The sequence below is a fragment of the Lutjanus erythropterus genome, chromosome 21 (assembly GCF_056507025.1).
Source record: "Lutjanus erythropterus isolate fLutEry1 chromosome 21, fLutEry1.hap2, whole genome shotgun sequence".
In the NCBI taxonomy this organism is placed as follows: domain Eukaryota; kingdom Metazoa; phylum Chordata; class Actinopteri; order Lutjaniformes; family Lutjanidae; genus Lutjanus; species Lutjanus erythropterus.
This window is the reverse complement of record NC_139337.1, coordinates 6,096,717-6,114,200: the sequence shown is the minus strand read 5'-3', so window position 1 is coordinate 6,114,200 and position 17,484 is coordinate 6,096,717. Positions and strand designations below refer to the sequence as shown.

Genomic DNA, 17,484 nt, shown 5'->3' with positions numbered 1-17,484 from the left:
GGGGAGGAGCACGTTAGTCTGCGGCCAGCGGAGTGCACACTCGGGTGGGCGGATCGTAGCGGTGACAGCGACGCTCGGAGACTCCCGACAAACTGTCAAAAAGCGACAACTTCACGGTGAGTCGAGCACAAATATTAACTTTGTGTTTTTGTAGCTGTGTGTGGAGACGTGCGCAGCTCGCAGAGAGCACGTAGACTCAGCGGGGCGGGAAACGGGAGTGTGTAGCAGTGAAGTGACGCTGATTTTGGATGAGTGATCTCAGCACGCATCACAGAGACGGTGGACTGCTGTAGGATAATGCTGCCTTCAGGTGCTCCTCGGAAACTCTTACTTTTTCGCCTAGGATTCTTCTTAATGCGTAGTAGTCATGTGCTTTCTCTTTCTGTGAATTATTAGCCACTGGGAGTTTTTCTGCAACTTTATTGAATGACTCATTGCTAGCACTGACTGTGAACTTTCACTTTTCCCGTCTGATGTAGCTTGCTATAAAGGTGGGCCGTTCACGTGCAAGTTAACATGGTGGTTCCGATATTCCCGACAGCACTTGAGGCAGCATGGGTGCGCACGGTGAAGTTGCACTGTCACAGCCACAGGAGCAAAGTTATGCAAGCTAGCTCCAGTCTCTGTGTGTGTGTGTGTGTGTTTGTCCGTCCATTCATTTAGACTGTGAGGAGGCTGCAAAGCTACTGTGTTGTACTGTGTTTATGTTGCACAGCCCACTGTAGTTGAGCTCCATATACTTAACTCTGTGCATGCACTTCTTCCATAGACTAGTCCACGTTAAAGTAATATCACTTTTACTGATGGGTTAGTGGGTTAGTAGTGTACTCCTTGTCAGTTCTCTCTGATTGATCTAATCTAGTCTAAAGAGACTCAGAGATTCTCCCAGTCACTGTTGTTTCAGTTCTTATCACTGCGTATAATTGGCAGCTATGTGTCAATGCTGACGATATAGAAACAGAAGCATCTGAGTCATTTTCTTTTCTTGATTACCTCTTGTACACATGCAAAGGTTACATTAGAGAGACTGGGCAAAACAGCTGAAAAACCAGCTATATCAATAATTGGTCGATATCAATAATTGTTGATGATGTCATGTAGGTCGTGGCTGACAACATGATTCTTAGATTTTTATTAAACAGTGAGCAATGTAGATGTAATGACAGAGTAAGGTGAGTTAAATAGAAGAACTAAGAGAGTCTGGTCAGTTCAGAGAATTGCATCACTTAAGTGTTATGAAGCCTTTAAAAAAAAGAGAAGACAAGACTTATGTCATGTCACAATATAACATTATCCAATATCTATGACAATATCTAGTCTCATATCACCAGACAATATAATATCAATATATAGCTGCAACTAATGATAATTTATTATCAATTAAGCTGTCTCTTAATCTTTAAGATGAATGAAAACAGTAATCAGAGTAAACAAAACAAAGTCATGAGATCCATCATGTTAACACCAAAATGTCTCTTATATCTCGTCATTGATATGATTAACCTCATGTGTCGATCAGACTTGTAGTTAAACATTTGGGTGGGCTGCAGAGGATTTCAAACTCGGCTGTGGCATTCTTAAGCTTGGGAATGGCTGGTTCAGTCAATAAAATGTTGTAAAAAATATATATATATATATGAAAAATGCTCATCAAAGTTTCCCAGAGCCCTAATTGACGTCTTCTTCAACCAACAGTCCAAAGAAAAGTTGCACATCACAAATGTAAACTGATAACAGGAAATGTTTGACATTTTTGCATGAAAAATCTTTTTTCATTTATTCATTCTTGACCTTTAAGTAATGGTTTGACTACTCAAAGATTCCAGCCTAAGTATCCATTAATTTGTTTTTTTTTTTCCAGAGTTTTCACTTATTATTATCAGGTATTACAACTGAAAAGGGGTGCAACTACTAGTTTATTTCCATTGTCAATTAGTCAGCTGAACATTTTCTCATGTAATCAGTAACTTGATTCGTTGTTTGGTCCATAAAGTGTCAAAAAATGGTTAAAAATGATAAGACATGTTTCCCAAAGTAGACTCCCAATGAAGTCCTTAAAGGTCCTGTTTTGTCTACAACTCAGATATATTCAGTTAACGCTCAGATAAGAGTAAAGAAACCAAATACATTCACATGTGAGATGCTTAAATCATAAAATTACTTCTTTTCTTAAAAAAATGACTCAAACCAATTAATTGATTTTCAAAATAGTTGGCGGGTAATTAATAGTTGACAGCCAGTAAGTGTTGCAGCTCTACAGCTGAGCAAAGTCCATTATAACTGCTCTGCTGATGAAGAGAATGAGATGCAGTTGAGAGAAAGATCTGGAAAAAACTTTAGACAAACTGTCCACACCTGCACTGGAACATTACAGAACATTCAGCCACAGAAATTGATGATAAAAAGAGGAATGACAGCAGAGAGGATTGTCCCTCTCACTCCTCCCCTCCCTGCCTCCCTCCTTCTATCCAGATTACTCTCCAATCCTCCCCTGGCCAGATTACTGAGTGGGAAATAAGAGGTGGGACTGATCTAAGGCCCTGAATTCATTATGGACCTGATCCAATCACATCCCCTAAAATGTCCCGTCGCTTGTTGCTTCGCTGTAAGCCCGCCAAAGTGATCAGGTATTAGGCCTGAGGGGCTGACAGTTATCAAACAGGTCACAGAGGTCTCTCACATCCACACCAGCTCTCTGCAGAGCCGCTGAAGCAAACAGCCGCAGTATCTCTGTGCGAAGTTGTACAATCTGCAGAGATGAAAGAGAGGTGAAACACGTGTTTTGCTGCCCTGAGATCAAACCCCACCTGAAATCTCTGTTTGCCCTCAGCTGGATCTCTCCGAGCTCCACTGCCATCTTTAGAGAAAACACAGGAGCGAAGAGCAGATAAAATTCTCTGTGTCTGGGAGAAAAACCTTTCTACCAGAGGCTCTTATTTTGACAGACACATATATCAGCTCATATAACTTAATTGTACTGTAATGGCCGGTGTTTGTTTCTCTTGAGTGAAGTACAAGGCCACATCGTAAATTTTAGTTGTCAACACAGTGTCCAGTTCATTCTTGCTCTGTATTCTGGAGACAGTTGTGTTACTTTGGGTGCAAAATCAGGACTTTGGACTGTTGAGATTACCCTGAAAATCATTTAGTGCAACCGTTTTATAGAAATACCACAGCAGGACTGGTGCCACTAAGAGCAGATATTTCCAGTGATGAAAACGTCTCAAAAAATAGAGGAACATCTGTTTTATTCCCTAACTGTTTTATAAATACACCAGCCGACTCCTCACATTCGGCTACAGTACCAGTGTTTCCTGTGCAGGCCCACTTTAACACTCTGCAGCCTCTTGCCAATATTAAATACCACTCCGAGTAGTTTTATAGCTGTGGACAGATTTGGATTCTGGGAAAAACTCTGCAAAGGTGAAATCAGACTTAACAATAGCCTGCTGCTACGTACAGAAAACTACACCAAAACTCTGCTTGATTCTTGCTCATTTTGCCTGATGTTCAGTAAAGCTGAGCACATATTTTGTTTAAGTGGCTGCCTGTGTAACAAATGACCACCTTCAGGACGAATTGGATAAATGATCAGTTAAGCATGTTGCCAGAATCTAATGTCAGACATTAACCTTGAAAAGAAAGCTTTGTTTAGGGAGGGTAATTGTAGAGTTGGTGGGATGGTCGGTTATTTGGTTGCCCATAGAAACCAGAAGAAAATACAGCACACTAACTTGGCTGTATCCTTATCCACTGGTTAATTTTGCTTCTGTTGGTCAGTTGCATGCACAGAATGTCTGTAACACCGGTGTCCATGGTGTAACAACATCGTGTAACAACACCAACCATACATATATTTGAGCCAATTAGATTAAACTATAGACTAGTCCATTTTAGGGATTTTTGATGACAGTGCAATACTTCTGTTTTTGTACAAGCCAGGGTTGGACCGATTGAAGTTGCCACCGTCCATTGACAGTCATCGACCAGTGAGGCTTTTACCATCGTAACATCATGATGCTGCTGGTCATTGCACTAATGTTTAGTCTCTGTGTCCCATTTATTATATTCTTATTAAACGTGCACAGTTAGGCCAACCAAAGATGGTTACATGTTTGTTTCTGCACCTGTGTGAAGGATCCCAGTATGGGGATAAAACTTAAATCATCCTGACCTTACCTAAAGGAATACAAACGTGTGTGTGGCATAAGCCAAACACTTCAAATGCATCAGTGTTTAGGCTAAAATACAGCTAAAGACGGAGACTGTGATAATCAGCAGGAGGCAGATGTACATCATCAGTGACTGCCAACTGGATTTAATGTCAGAGTGAGTCCAGTGGGAAGCAATATTGTTTTTTAAATGTTTTCATCACTGTGAGGTCTGGTGGTCTGTGACAGAAGATAAAAGGTTAGTCTGGCACACCACAGAAGAGCTGTGTATGCTGAAGGAATACATGACTTGCACTGACGCTCTTTGACTTTTCCGTGGAACGGCTGGATTGATCATAGTTTCACTCGTCTTTGTTCCAGAAGGATGATCACACAGACCAGATGTTTGTATCCTGACTTTATGATCTCAGGCTTTCAGAGGAATTATTACTGCTCCTTTTTTTTTTGTCTTTTTTTTTTTTTTTTTTTTGAATGGCACTCTGTTTAAATACATAATCAGGCAGGCAGTCCAGAGCATCATCTTTCTTTCTTTCACATATTTGAATATGTGGGATTTTTTTTTCCATGAAGCATGTTATCCTTTCAGGAGCCTTTTGGTGTTTTAGAGCAGCTGCCAGTTTGGCTTTTATTTCTGGTTTATGACAACACAAATCAAACCGACATGTTGAATGTGTAACTTTTATGATAGCTCCATAAAAATGGAAAGTTGACTGAACTGTTGTAGGTCATAGTTCATGGCCTTATCGAGGCTTAATGTCTCCAGTGGGCTCTTTGGGCCATGCCTCAGTCCATGCACGCTTACAGTGATTAAACTGGCAGTACATTAAATCTTACTGAAATGGACATAAGTAAAATTGATTCTTATATATATCTTTTGCAGCATTAAAATAAAAGGAAATGTGTCATTTTCATTGGAGTTGGAATAAACATACATGAGGTAAAGGAGGCATAAGGAGAGAGAAATAATGTAAGGAAGAGGTGAGTCAGGAAACGATCATAGTAGGAGGGGAGGGAAGGAAGGAAGGAAGGGAGGAAGTATTTGAGCGAACAGACAGGTTCCAGGAGTTACTTAGTTGGAGAGAACCTGAATTCTTCCCAGCCTGTGGAATGTCAATTGACTGGAACTGAGAACCGCTGACTCCCTGCCTTCATGCTCCCCACCCAGACACATGAAACAAACTGATAGACAATCTGCTGTGGGCTCCTTCTTTTCTCCTCACACCTGCTCACCACGACTGGGAGTCATCATTCATCTTAGAACATGTCAGAGAATATCCTTTGTGATGATCTTGAGGCTAATTCGGGAAGAGTCCAGGAAGAGTCGGGGTTAGAGCTGGGGTGCAGGAAAGCTGATCCCTGCTCCACAGTCAGGGTCGTCCTGACTGTAGCAGAATGCTCTCCTCAGGGTCAGCAGGCAGCTTCATCCCAGCCTCTGTCTAGGAATCAGGAAGCAGAGGAAATCCATCATCCATGTGCTCCTCTGCTGCCAAACAATGCTGCTGCTGAGGGCAGTTTAGTCCAGGACAAGAACTTCATTATTTTCCCTACGTAATGACACTTCCTCACTTTTGTCTCAGTTATACTCAAAACTACTAAGTTGTACTTCCTTTACTTATTCTGGACAGGACTGGTTTCTCAGTTTTTCCCTTACCAGTTTATGAATAATTTTCAGACCAAAGCCGTTTCATTATTACACTGTACTGAAGCTTGGATGCTGGGAAGATTGGGTGTTAAGGTGCAACATGGCTATGATTTGTGGCCCAGACTGGACAGCTTTGGTGGAACATTTAGGTTGGTGTAGACTTGAAACTAGAGATGTTCCTTCCTGCTACCGATACCATATATCATTGGCCTGGCTCAGGTTTAAAAGATTTGGCGTACGGGATACTGTTGGGAAGTATCAGGGCTCAGGGTGTATTGGATTGGTGCATAGACTCACATACTCGTGATACCCAATCCAGCATTTTAGGCTGAATCAGAAGCATTTCTGATACTGGTATTGGTATTAAATATAGCTCAGTATCATTTTAAACATTAGAATATCAGTACCAATACCAGTACCCTTAACCAATAGATACCTGTAGAGTACTGAATTTGATAGGCTTATCTTTTTTGTCTACTTCATTCAATACCCATCTTGAATGAAAACATTCCTGAAATAATCCTTCAACATTTTATGCATTTATTTTTATTAAGTGCTTCAGATGTGCAGCAAAGTGTTTCAGTGGTGTCATCTGCTAGAGCTGCAACGATTAATCGATCATGAATCGATTATTAAATGAATTCCTACTATTTTGATAATAGATTTTTTTTTTAAAGGAAAGAAGTCTAAATTCTCTGATTCCAGCTTCTTTAATGTGAATATTTTCTAGTAATTTTACTTCTCTATGATGGGAAACTGAATATCTTTTGATGACAACATTTTGAGGATGTCATCTTGTGCTTTGGGAAACACTGATTGACTTTTTTCATCATTTTCTGACTGAATGGAGCAAGCAACTAATCAGGAAAGGGACTGACAGTAGTGCTGCACAATATGAAAACAAAGTCATAGTGCAATTATTTTGACTGAAATTGCAATATACAAAACGTTTAGAGGGAATTGGGGAATTGAAGAACCTTTGCGGTGATTGGCTGCAAGCAAAACCATACCAATAGTCTTTTTTTGACTAGGTACAAAAATGATCGAAAGCAGGCACTACTTGGTACTCTGAGCAATCCTACTTGAAATAAACTAGTTTGCACTGAAGCGTGTTTTCAAAGCTGTTCCAAATGACCACGCTCAACAGCAGGGTGAAGAGCTGGTCGTCATAGAGACAATAATAATCGCTCAAATGCGCACACACTTTCAGACAACCTCTTATCAAAGGCATTCATGCTGTGCGCACAAAAAGTGACTGAAGTAGCTGTGAGAACACTGAGGAAAGAGATCTTCGGAGAGTTGTTCAAACCGTGGCTCCTTTGTCAACATCGCACACCTGGACAGGCGCCGGGTGAAGCGGCTGTGGTCGTCAGACTGATGGTTACGAAAAAAGTTCCAAAATGTCTGGAATGCAGCCTTACAATATGATTTACAAATATTGGAGGGAATGATAATCTTTACATTATTATTCTTATCTTGACTGAAAAACATGTTAAAATGACAATGGTGTGATCCCTTTCTTTCTTTGTTCATTTATTTTGTGCAGGAATCTGTACCAAATCAAGATGTTTTTAAGTCTGTAGAATCTGATTTGCAGAACAGGACATCTCTGCCTCACAACATTCATTACTTAAAAAGTTTTTTGACATATTTTGCATTTAACAAAAATTGCATCTCCTGCGATTTGAACATTTTGGTTAATTGTGCAGCTCTACTCCCAGCCCTGTTAGAGAAATGATTAGGCTGCAAATGTCCTGACTGTAGCCTGTTAATTGCGTAGGACTGTTTGACTGCCTTGTAATTAGGGAGAGCATGTTTATCAGACAGCTTGAAGAGCATTTGAAGTGATCAATATTCCCTACAGTGCTAAATAGCTCCGGTTCTGCCGGTAATGCTTCCATCAGTATTGAACCTTCAGTGGATCTGTGAAACATTTTATATCATTTACTGTAAAATCAATATGGCTTCAAAACTGGTGATTCATTCTGTGACAGAATGTTTAATTCTCTGAACCGGATTGGCTGTGATTCAGCCGTTTTGTACCAAAGCATGAGTGAAACCTCAATGTAGCACCCTTTGTCTTCTCTCCACAGTTGTCAGAAGTGTGGGCGTCTGATTCATTAAAGCATATTTACAGTACGTTCTGGAAGCCAAGTCTGTTGGCAGATGAGCCTGTAGTTTAACAAATGATCAGAAGAAGAAGGCTAGGTTCCTGGCCTGCTGTTTAGTTCTGTCCAGAGCCCACATGACTGCTGTCAGGGGTTCGTGCTGCTCGTGCCTCAGATGATTTGTCACCCTTTAATGTCGCCTGGGCTCATTAGGAAGCACTTTGAGAGAAGTCACAGCCAAGTGAATTTATGCATATTCATTCTTTATATGCTGTATGAAATCCAAACAAAACATTTTCACCAGAGAGAAAGAAAGAAAGCCTGCCCTCCTTTTGCTTCTAGGACTCAGGTTCAACTCTCTCGTTCAATTAATTATTTATCAGTGATTAGGCCTATTGATTTTATGGTAAGTCAATAAGGCAGCCATTAAATGCAGAGCTCTGAATGTTGTGGAGATGTGAAGCAATCTAGGGCTGCAACTAATGATTGTTTTTTCAAATAATCAATTAATTGTTTAGTTTGTGTCCATCCCAGTTTCCCAGAGCCCATGGTGATGACTTTAAATTCTGGGTTCTCTCCAACCAACTGTCAAAAAATTTAAGATATCTAATAAACAATTAATGATAAAGAAGCCAATCATCACATTTGAGCTGCAACCAGCAAATCAGGCATTTTTGCTTGATAATTGACTTAAATGATTAATTGGTTATCAGAATGTTCATCAATTTTGTGGCAGTTTATTAACTGAACAATTGTTTCAGTACAATAAATAAAGTCAAGTCAGTTTTATTTGTACAGAACCAAGTCATAACAGAGGTAAATCCATGGCACTTTTCATGTTGAGCAGGTCTCTAGGCATAATATTATTTTTTACAGAGATTCAGCGGTTCCAACCATGGGCAAGCACTTGGCGAGGATAGTGAGGAAAAACTGAGTTCTAACCGGCAGAAACCTCAAGCAGAACCATCTGCCACGATAAGAAAACATCGTTATCATATTTTACACTGTGTACAGCTATCTTAGATGGATAGTACATAGGCTTTATCATTAATAAATCTTGAACAGTAATAAAAAAGATGCACCATGCTGGTTTTGGTTCAAAGTTTCCAAGCAAAAACTCAATTCCATTGTTTAATCAAACATAAAGACCCTGTCACAACAGAAACTGTCTCAGCAAACTTCATCCATGTCTTGTGAGATATTTGTATATCTAGAACCTTGAAGACTTGGTGACTACTTCCAGGACTAGTTAGCTGGTGAGTTAACCACTAACACACTAGCCAGCCTTGAACATGCACGCAACACAAGTCAGTAACAACAGCTTACAGAGCTTCTTTCTGTTTTCTTTGTAATATGCTGTCTACTCCCCACTGCACTTGGAATTTCTTCTCAGCACTATTTATCATTTCACTCAAAGAGTTTTGTTGAAGAGAGGAAAAACTTTTGGAGCAAACTGCCCATTTTTTAAGTCAGTTTCGTTAATATAGAGCCAAATCGTAACATAAGTCATCTCAGAGTGTTTTTCAGATAGAGCAGGTCTACAGTAGACTGTACTCTGTAATATTATAATAGTTCCCACCATGAGCAAACAAGTGGCGAGGAAAAACTTCCTTTTAACAGACAGAAACTTGGAGCAGAACCAGGCTCTGTGGTGGACAGCAGTCCAACTGTGACCTGTCAGTGAGTAAGCTTGTTAGCATGGACACTTACTGAACAACAAGTTCATACAGTTTATTCAGAAGGTGTCTACAAACCATTTAGTCCTCTTTTGTGGAGCATTTTCTTCTCTGGCAATAAATCATCAGAGATTAAAGAAACATGTAAGTTGAAATACCAGCTTTGATTGACATGGACGCTACAGCAGCAACCCCTGTTTTGTTTGCGTTTTTCACATTAGTCAGAGTTCAAATTAATGCAGAATTTTCACAGAATGAGTAAGTGTCTGTTTAAGAGTCGTAAAGAAAACATCAATACTTTTGTAGAAGGCGTAAACGTGTATAACTCTTAAATTCTGCAAAATGTTAATGGAGTTTGGCAGGCAGTGAGACAGGCAGTAATTTTAGACTCTCTAGCTCTCTTTTCCTCCAAAGGTCAGCAACACAGACAGACTGTCTACTGGTCAAAGGCATAAATGAGCGGGTCAAGGTTCACCACAGTTGAATGAATGAGTGAATCCACAGACTGTGTCAGTTCCTTTGAAATGAGTTGCTTTTGCAGTGAGATGCACTGTAGCTATTTTAAAGCTTGGATAACCAGACCATAAAGGTAACATATCCTGTGAAGTCATCATGTCCTCTGAGCAACACTCTGACCTTTAAAGACTATATAGGCTGAATGAATGTATCAATTCACTTTAACACACCTTGAGTGATTCTTGAGCGTGTATTAACATGTTTGATACTTAATGTCTCAGGTTGGCAGATGAGCAACATGTTGAAGCAACCATTAACACTGCAGTAGCTCCAAAAGGAGTTGAGTAATTCCCAAATGATTTTAGTAAATCAGAGTGTGTGACAAAGTGCTGCAGACTTTACACAATGTCATGTGTCTATCTTAAGATATTGTGCAGACTATAAATGGCAGCAGTTGTAGCTCTGGAGATGTGCAAAGTATGCAAAGGGGTGACAGATTAATTTTACAAAGTCATTTTATGCTGTCAACGATCCAACAGCCAGTAATGTCATCTGGTATATCACCGGCAGCCAGACACACAGATGTGACCGTGTGTGTTAGTCTGTGTGAACATATACATAGATGTATAACGTGTGTATGTGTTAAAGCCAGAGGGGTGGAGTCTGAGATTGCGTGACAGCGATGGATTGAATGAATGAAATGATGGAGGGATGGTGAGCGGAGAGGAAGAATGGGATGGTACAGAGTGAGCCGGCCGCTGTAATCCCCCACCCTCTCAACAGTAGCAGCTGGACCAGTGTGTCAGCAACAGGGCTTTACCGCTGCCAATCAGCCCTGCTGGGAATTATACAGCAGGGAGAGGAGCTGGATGTCGCACAGATGGATGGATGTGAGGATGGAGGGATGTGGTTAGGAGGTGTGTTTCAGACAAGGAAAGTCATGGAAGCTGAGGAGAGTCCCTGGAGATGTCAGGAGAGAATTCTCTTTTACCTCTTGATCTTTTGTAGTGTCATAGCTTTCATTATCTTTAAGTTGGAAGTATATTCTTGGTTTTGGTTGTTCAGTGGCGTAATTCTAGCCAAAAGCTAAATTCAAAGAATCAGATAGAAGCCTGTCTCATATGTCATGAAAGGGACAAAATACAAAGAAAAGGACAGCCACAGGAAAGCAGTTTGACAGAGAATATTTAAATAAGAGACAACAACAGGTCTTGCGTCAGTTTAAAGATATAGAACTAAATTTATGATCACAAATCATAAATTGGACAGCCCAAACAGTTAAATCAAATCATTACAGCTGTAAGTCTCAGTCCCACTCTTTCCCAGCCCAAGTTTTTCTCATGATTGTACTTGTATAACCGGTGTGACAATAAACATCTTAAATTTATGGCCACGTTCACAGCAGAATAATCGTTCTTGTTCCTCAGTTCCAGCTGCTTGGTTTAGGTTGAGGTTACATGTGTGACCAAGTCAGCATATTTTCCAGCACTGTGAATATTCTACCAACTGTTCTTTTGACACTTGCTCAGGACTTTAGCATGTTCAGATCTGTCCCTTTAAAACCCTGGTGGAAAGCTCCTCTCAGCCCTAGATGGACTACAGATCAGTCCATTATCAGTCTGAATAAGAACAAAAAGACACTCTGCTTATAGTAAAAAAACAAAACTTTTTTCTACTCTATCTATTCTTTGTATTATATGTCTGTATTTTTTGCAATATTGTAAGAAGAAATAGAGATGTGACTCGTGAGAAATAGAAAAGAGTCCAAATTGTGTACAACTATCAGGAATGTGAGGAATGTAAAGTTCATGCTCAAGTGCATGAGTCACAGAGCAGAGAGAGACTGTTGTTGTCATATAGAATCCACTATTCCAGCAGACCAAGCTGCAGTGTATACACACACACACTGGACAGTGAATCCCCTCTGACATGTCCTAGCCCTTGATGAGACGGTGTGTGTCCACTACCTGTGTGTGACAGTGTTTGTTTTGGGATTAGAGTTTGACCTCCGTCTGTCCGTCTGTGAGCATGTGTCCGTGCTGCTTCGCATTCCTTTGCGATGCGTTCAGCCTCATGCTGCAACAATAGAGCATAGTTCTCTAAAAAATACTGTGTGTGTGTGTATGTGTTCAGAGTGTGTGTAGGCGGGACCACAGGGACATACAGGGAATCATTCAGTCACTGCTGCTGCTGTCCTTTCCAAAGGGAGGGAGGGAGAGAGCAGGACATGATGGAGGGTGTGGACATCACTACCTGTCTGTCTCCTGAATGTCTGTCCCTCTGCACGATAACATGCACGCTAATGGGCTGCAGCAAGTGCTGAATTATAAAAACATGTCCTCAGAGTCCTGTTTAATTCTATTAGGACCAGAAGACAGCTCTGCCATCAACACACACACACACACACACACACACACACACACACACACACCCACGCATGGTCAAACACTAGCCCTTTCACTTAGCCCTCAAACAGGCCCACTGTGAGCTCCATCAAGGCTCTGTGTGGATGTGAGAGCAGCACACACACACACACACACACACACACACACACACACAGGGCACATATTAACATTACCTAAAGTGGAGCTCTGTGACTGGAGCCAAACATCAAAGACACACTGGCTGTTGCAGTAAACCAGGAGGCCTCCGGCTTCTCCTCAACATACAGATGCAGCCACATGTGCAAACAGGAGCCAATTAAATGTACTTTTTGTTTAACATGAACGTCTGCTTTCTTATTAACATATTTATTCACACAGCTGATGAGTCAAATGAACAACACTGCTGCAGTGTTAGTGTAGGAAGATCTCCAGAATCTGTCTCTCCTCTTTTTTGTTTCCATCTGATATGTACGTTTTCATTTTATCTCTTTATAAATCTCTTATTCTACTTTTCCCTTACTGTATTGCTGCCACTTAACTGTTAAATACATGTGCAAAAGAACAAGAGAACATAAACGCTGAAGTGCAATTGTCTGGAGACATTTTGATAGTGCACAAGATTTGAGCTAAATGCATCTGCAGTGAGTAAACATCCTGAAAAGAAGAATTGAAAGTATTGCCCAAGTTGCCGCCCTCTAAAGGATATGATGTCACACTTTCAATGTGGGTAATAATTGTGGGTAATAATCACAAACTGTCAACAGTGTGCGAGAGAGACGCTGCAGTTTGTAGTCTGTAATACTGTACAAAACAAAGTGATGACACCTAGCTACTATAATAGTGACTTTTGCATTTCCAAACACCGTGCATCTTGCAACTTGTGAGTCCATTAGAGCTGACCTAGATATCGCAGAAATGCATTCTTGTGGGTCAGGTAGACTTAAATTGCGATGGATATTGGCAGGAAGGGAATATAGTTACCATATTTTAAAGATATCCTGTGGAGTTTTCTTGTAAACCAACAACAGTTATGTTTACATGATTTTTTTTTTAAAAAGTGCATTGTTAATATCCATGTTGACTTGGTAGCAAGTTTCTACAGTGCCTTTGTTGATGCATCGCTACATATCTCATTTCATTACCACCACCAAAGGTCAAACAGCAGATCAGCATAAAACCAATGGTGAGATGTGAAAAACTCCACAGGAAAACAATGGAAAACAGTCATTGCTATCACCATTAGGGTGGGGCATCTTAAAATTTAAAAAGGGCCACCATCAGGCCATCAACTGGCAGTTGCAGATATATTTGCACAGATATGTTACGGCAGTTTTCCCCAAACTGTCTTTGTTTGTCTTTCCACTATTCCAGCAATCACCAATTCTGGTTTGATGGAAATACACACTTAATTTACTGTGTCAGATGTGAAAATATTGCGGCTCTACAAGCTGTTTTCCTCTCTGTCCGTGGCTTAATAGGTGTGTACTATGCCACTGAATGAGAGTGCGTTACTGAACAGCAGCTCTCACTCATGCAGATCATTAAATTAGAAAAATAAAAGTACAAAAATCACCTCCCTAAGAAAAACAAATTAGTTAAGGATGTAACAATACCAAAAACTCTCTGTATGATAATACCATGATAAAAAGTAAGATAAAAAGAACAGATTTTTTTACTTTCAATTTAAAATGCATCTGCTTTCCTTCTTTAACAAAACAAAATACATGCAACAGACCCCAGTAGTCCTTTTTAGAATAGCGGCAGCTGTTGTCAGAGTTTGGTATGATATTGGGAATGATTTTTGATATCGTGTTACATCCCTACAAATAACTGAGGACAATAAACAAGACAAGACATTAACAATATGACTTAAAACTCACTGAAGGCTTTGTGCAGAAAAGTGATTTAAGTAGATATATATATATTTTATCTCTACTTGTTACTATGTTTGGAAAGCATTTCTTTTTTGTTTTTTAGATTGCACAGAAAAATATTATCTACAACCCTGTCTTTGCAGTTGTTGTGCATGTTTTGTCTCATGTATTGCTTTTTCTCTTCCGTCACTCAGCTGCTCTCCCTCACACATCCCCACCCACCCCTCTCTCTCCCCTGTCAGCCCCCCTCGTGTCTCCTCATCACCACGTATTTTTTCCCATCAGAGGATCAATAGAGCCATCCTTTATTCTCTTCTCCTCTCCAGTTGGCTGGTCGACAGATTTTGGAGGCCGTCATGGTTTTTACATCATCACTGATTAGGAAAGCAGAGCTCTGTGTACTTTTCACTCACTCACACACACCAACACCCCGACACACACACACATACACAGTTCTAGGGCTTTTGCCAGTTACATGGGAAAGCCCTCACAGACTGACACGGCCTCTGCATTATTCATCCGCATATGCCACTCTATTTATTATTCACTATATGTGGGATGCCATGCGTAAGACCTATGCTGTTACATAATGATCTTACACACACATACATCTACTCACTCCTTTTGAAATCAGCTAAAACTGTATCCGAATGAGCTGTCAGCAGTTTCTACACAGCTATTTATGGCATGTACATATGAATTAAGACATTCTACATCACTCTGTCCAACACACATATATCATATGTCACACATAGTCAGCATATGAGCACGCACACACTTGCAGGACTGTACTCTGTCTCATCAGACCATTTTGGTCCAAGTCACTTCAGCCTCGCTTGACGGCGTTGCATCCGGGGGACAGGGTTGATGGCAAAGTGAAAATAATGGATTTCAATTTGTCAAAGTGTTAGTGTGTGTGTGTGTGTGTGTGTGTGTGTTTGCGTTGTGATTGCTATGCAGCAGCCCAGCCCAAGATGAACACATAATGAGCACATTAGTTCACTGCCTATTTTTGGCCTATCAGTGTCTTACATCAGCTCTAATATATTACTGACCACAGTGTTGTTCAGCGTCGTGAGCGGCGAGGGTTGGGTGTCATTTGGGATTTTTGATACAGTGCTAAAACGATTTTAAAACAGTACCAATGCCTGTTCCTTAAAAAAGAAGCACAAAGTGGCGGTCAGCGACATTTAAGAACAGCGTTTTCATTGCTAAAGAAAATCTGAACTTGAAATTGATGTTTACTGTAGCTGCTAGCTAACGGAAGGCTACTGTCACGTCACCTGCTGCCAGAGCCATATAGAGAGAGTGTTGCGGTGATGTTAACTAGTGGTTTGGTGACTATTAAACTATTTAAATCAGCAGCTCATGCACGTAGCACTGGAATGAGGCACAGAATTGCATTGTGGTTCAGTAGGTACCAGTCATATAGGAACCAGTGCCATGCTAGCACCAAGTTTTGGAACCCAAGCCCATTAGTTATTGATATTGGCTCTGATACTGTCCTCATGAAATGTGTCAGGTCTTGGCTAGACATGACCAAACAATGTCTTTACTAAGTCTAACAATTTTATAAACCTTCTCGTACAGTGTTCTAAAGAAAATCCTAATCCTAACTCTTTGCACTCAGTGAGAAATAGCCAACTAGTTTTAAAGGGTCTGAATGATGGATAGAACCTGAATGGATACTGCCCCGCAGCTGTGGTCAGCACATCAGTTGCAAATATTTTCTCTGCTTGGTTGGCTTTGTCCGACATTTGCAAATGCAACAGTCGGTGGGTGCAGACAAAAACTTATCTGAACACAATCGCACAACAAAACATGTGACATGGCATAGCTGGTCAGTCAAACTCACCCCACCAGAGGTACGGCAACTGGTTTTTCTCATCAACAAAAGCTCTTTCTGTTCTTTCTGATGTACCATCCTGTTCCTTTAATGCTGACGTGAAGGCTGATTCAACAGAAACAGTTGTTGAAGTTGTTTATGAAAATGTGATGTTGGTTTATTGCACTTGTTATAACCATAGTGAGTTCATATGTCACTCATACTTCATACTCGACTGATCGTTGCAGCTCTACAGCTTTTCAAGTGAGATAAAGTCTTATTTAGCCTTTGGGATCAGGGGTACAGCTGTAGACTGACCTGTACATATCTGTGAATCAGGTCATTATCAGCGACTGCAGGCCAGAGGATTGTATCACTTCCTGCTGTGCACCACAGCAAGCACATCGATGAGTCCAGTCAAACGAAGTAAATGTGTTCTGAGCTGAGGGTCAACACACACAGCACTGTGTATTAGGCCTATGTCAGGCGCTGGAAAACAAGACTCAGATCTGACCAGGATCCCTCTGCCAAAATGTTCTCATTATTAATGGCCTGTTGGCACAGATGGGTGCATCACATGTATCAAATGTATCCACAAAAGGACTTTATAAGCTGTGACATTATGCAGACGACACCTTGTTTGACCTTTATTACATTTCCTTTTTAATTATCCCTGAGCGCATCCATTCACCCTGTGTGCGCTCTGAGCTTTAGTGCTTTTCTAACTCTTAAAACATCACACACTTTGGCCAGACTGCCATCAATTTTTATGTAACAAGCTTCCAAAAATGTGTGTGTGTGTGTGTGTGTCCTCTCTGCTCTGACCCCTTTTATGAAATATGAATATTTTATTAGTGACTCAGCCACAATATTCCCCTCTGCGTGTGTGTTTGTTCAGGCAAATATCAGAAATGTGAGAGCCAGGTTCACAGAGAGAGCATATTTTCATTTGCATATTTTTGTGTGTGACTCTTGTCTTTTTGTGTCTACCTGTATCTTATTTATTTGTGTGTCAGTGAGCCCGCAGTTCTCAGCCACACTGGTTTTTGTTGTATACCCAAGTGATACTCTCATGAACAAAGCCACATTCTTTCAGTGTGAATGAATGCTCTTCATGTTTTTCTACTCTGTCATGCACCACAGTGTTTTGGCACTGGATTTTGGTTGAATTTTACTCCTTTTTTAGTAATTTGATTATTCTTAGTTTTAGTCAAGACATAGTCAAAAAAAATTGGAGACATTTTAGGGCACTTATCAGTGAAATTTTAGTCTAATTCATGTAGTTTTTATTTATTTTTTATTTTTAGTATTTCCTTTGTATCTGCTTTGCAGTTTTCATTATTCTGC

The 17,484-nt window shown here is 40.4% G+C and overlaps 1 protein-coding gene across 1 annotated transcript in view; it reads left to right on the top strand.

The window, feature by feature from the left end:
- Positions 1–17,484, top strand: part of LOC146307226 (uncharacterized) — a 160,763-nt gene continuing 143,279 nt past the window's right edge. Inside the window, exon 1 of the mRNA XM_084746840.1 lies at positions 1–116. The gene's annotated coding sequence lies outside the window, so the exon portion shown is untranslated. The remainder of the gene's footprint in view (positions 117–17,484) is intronic.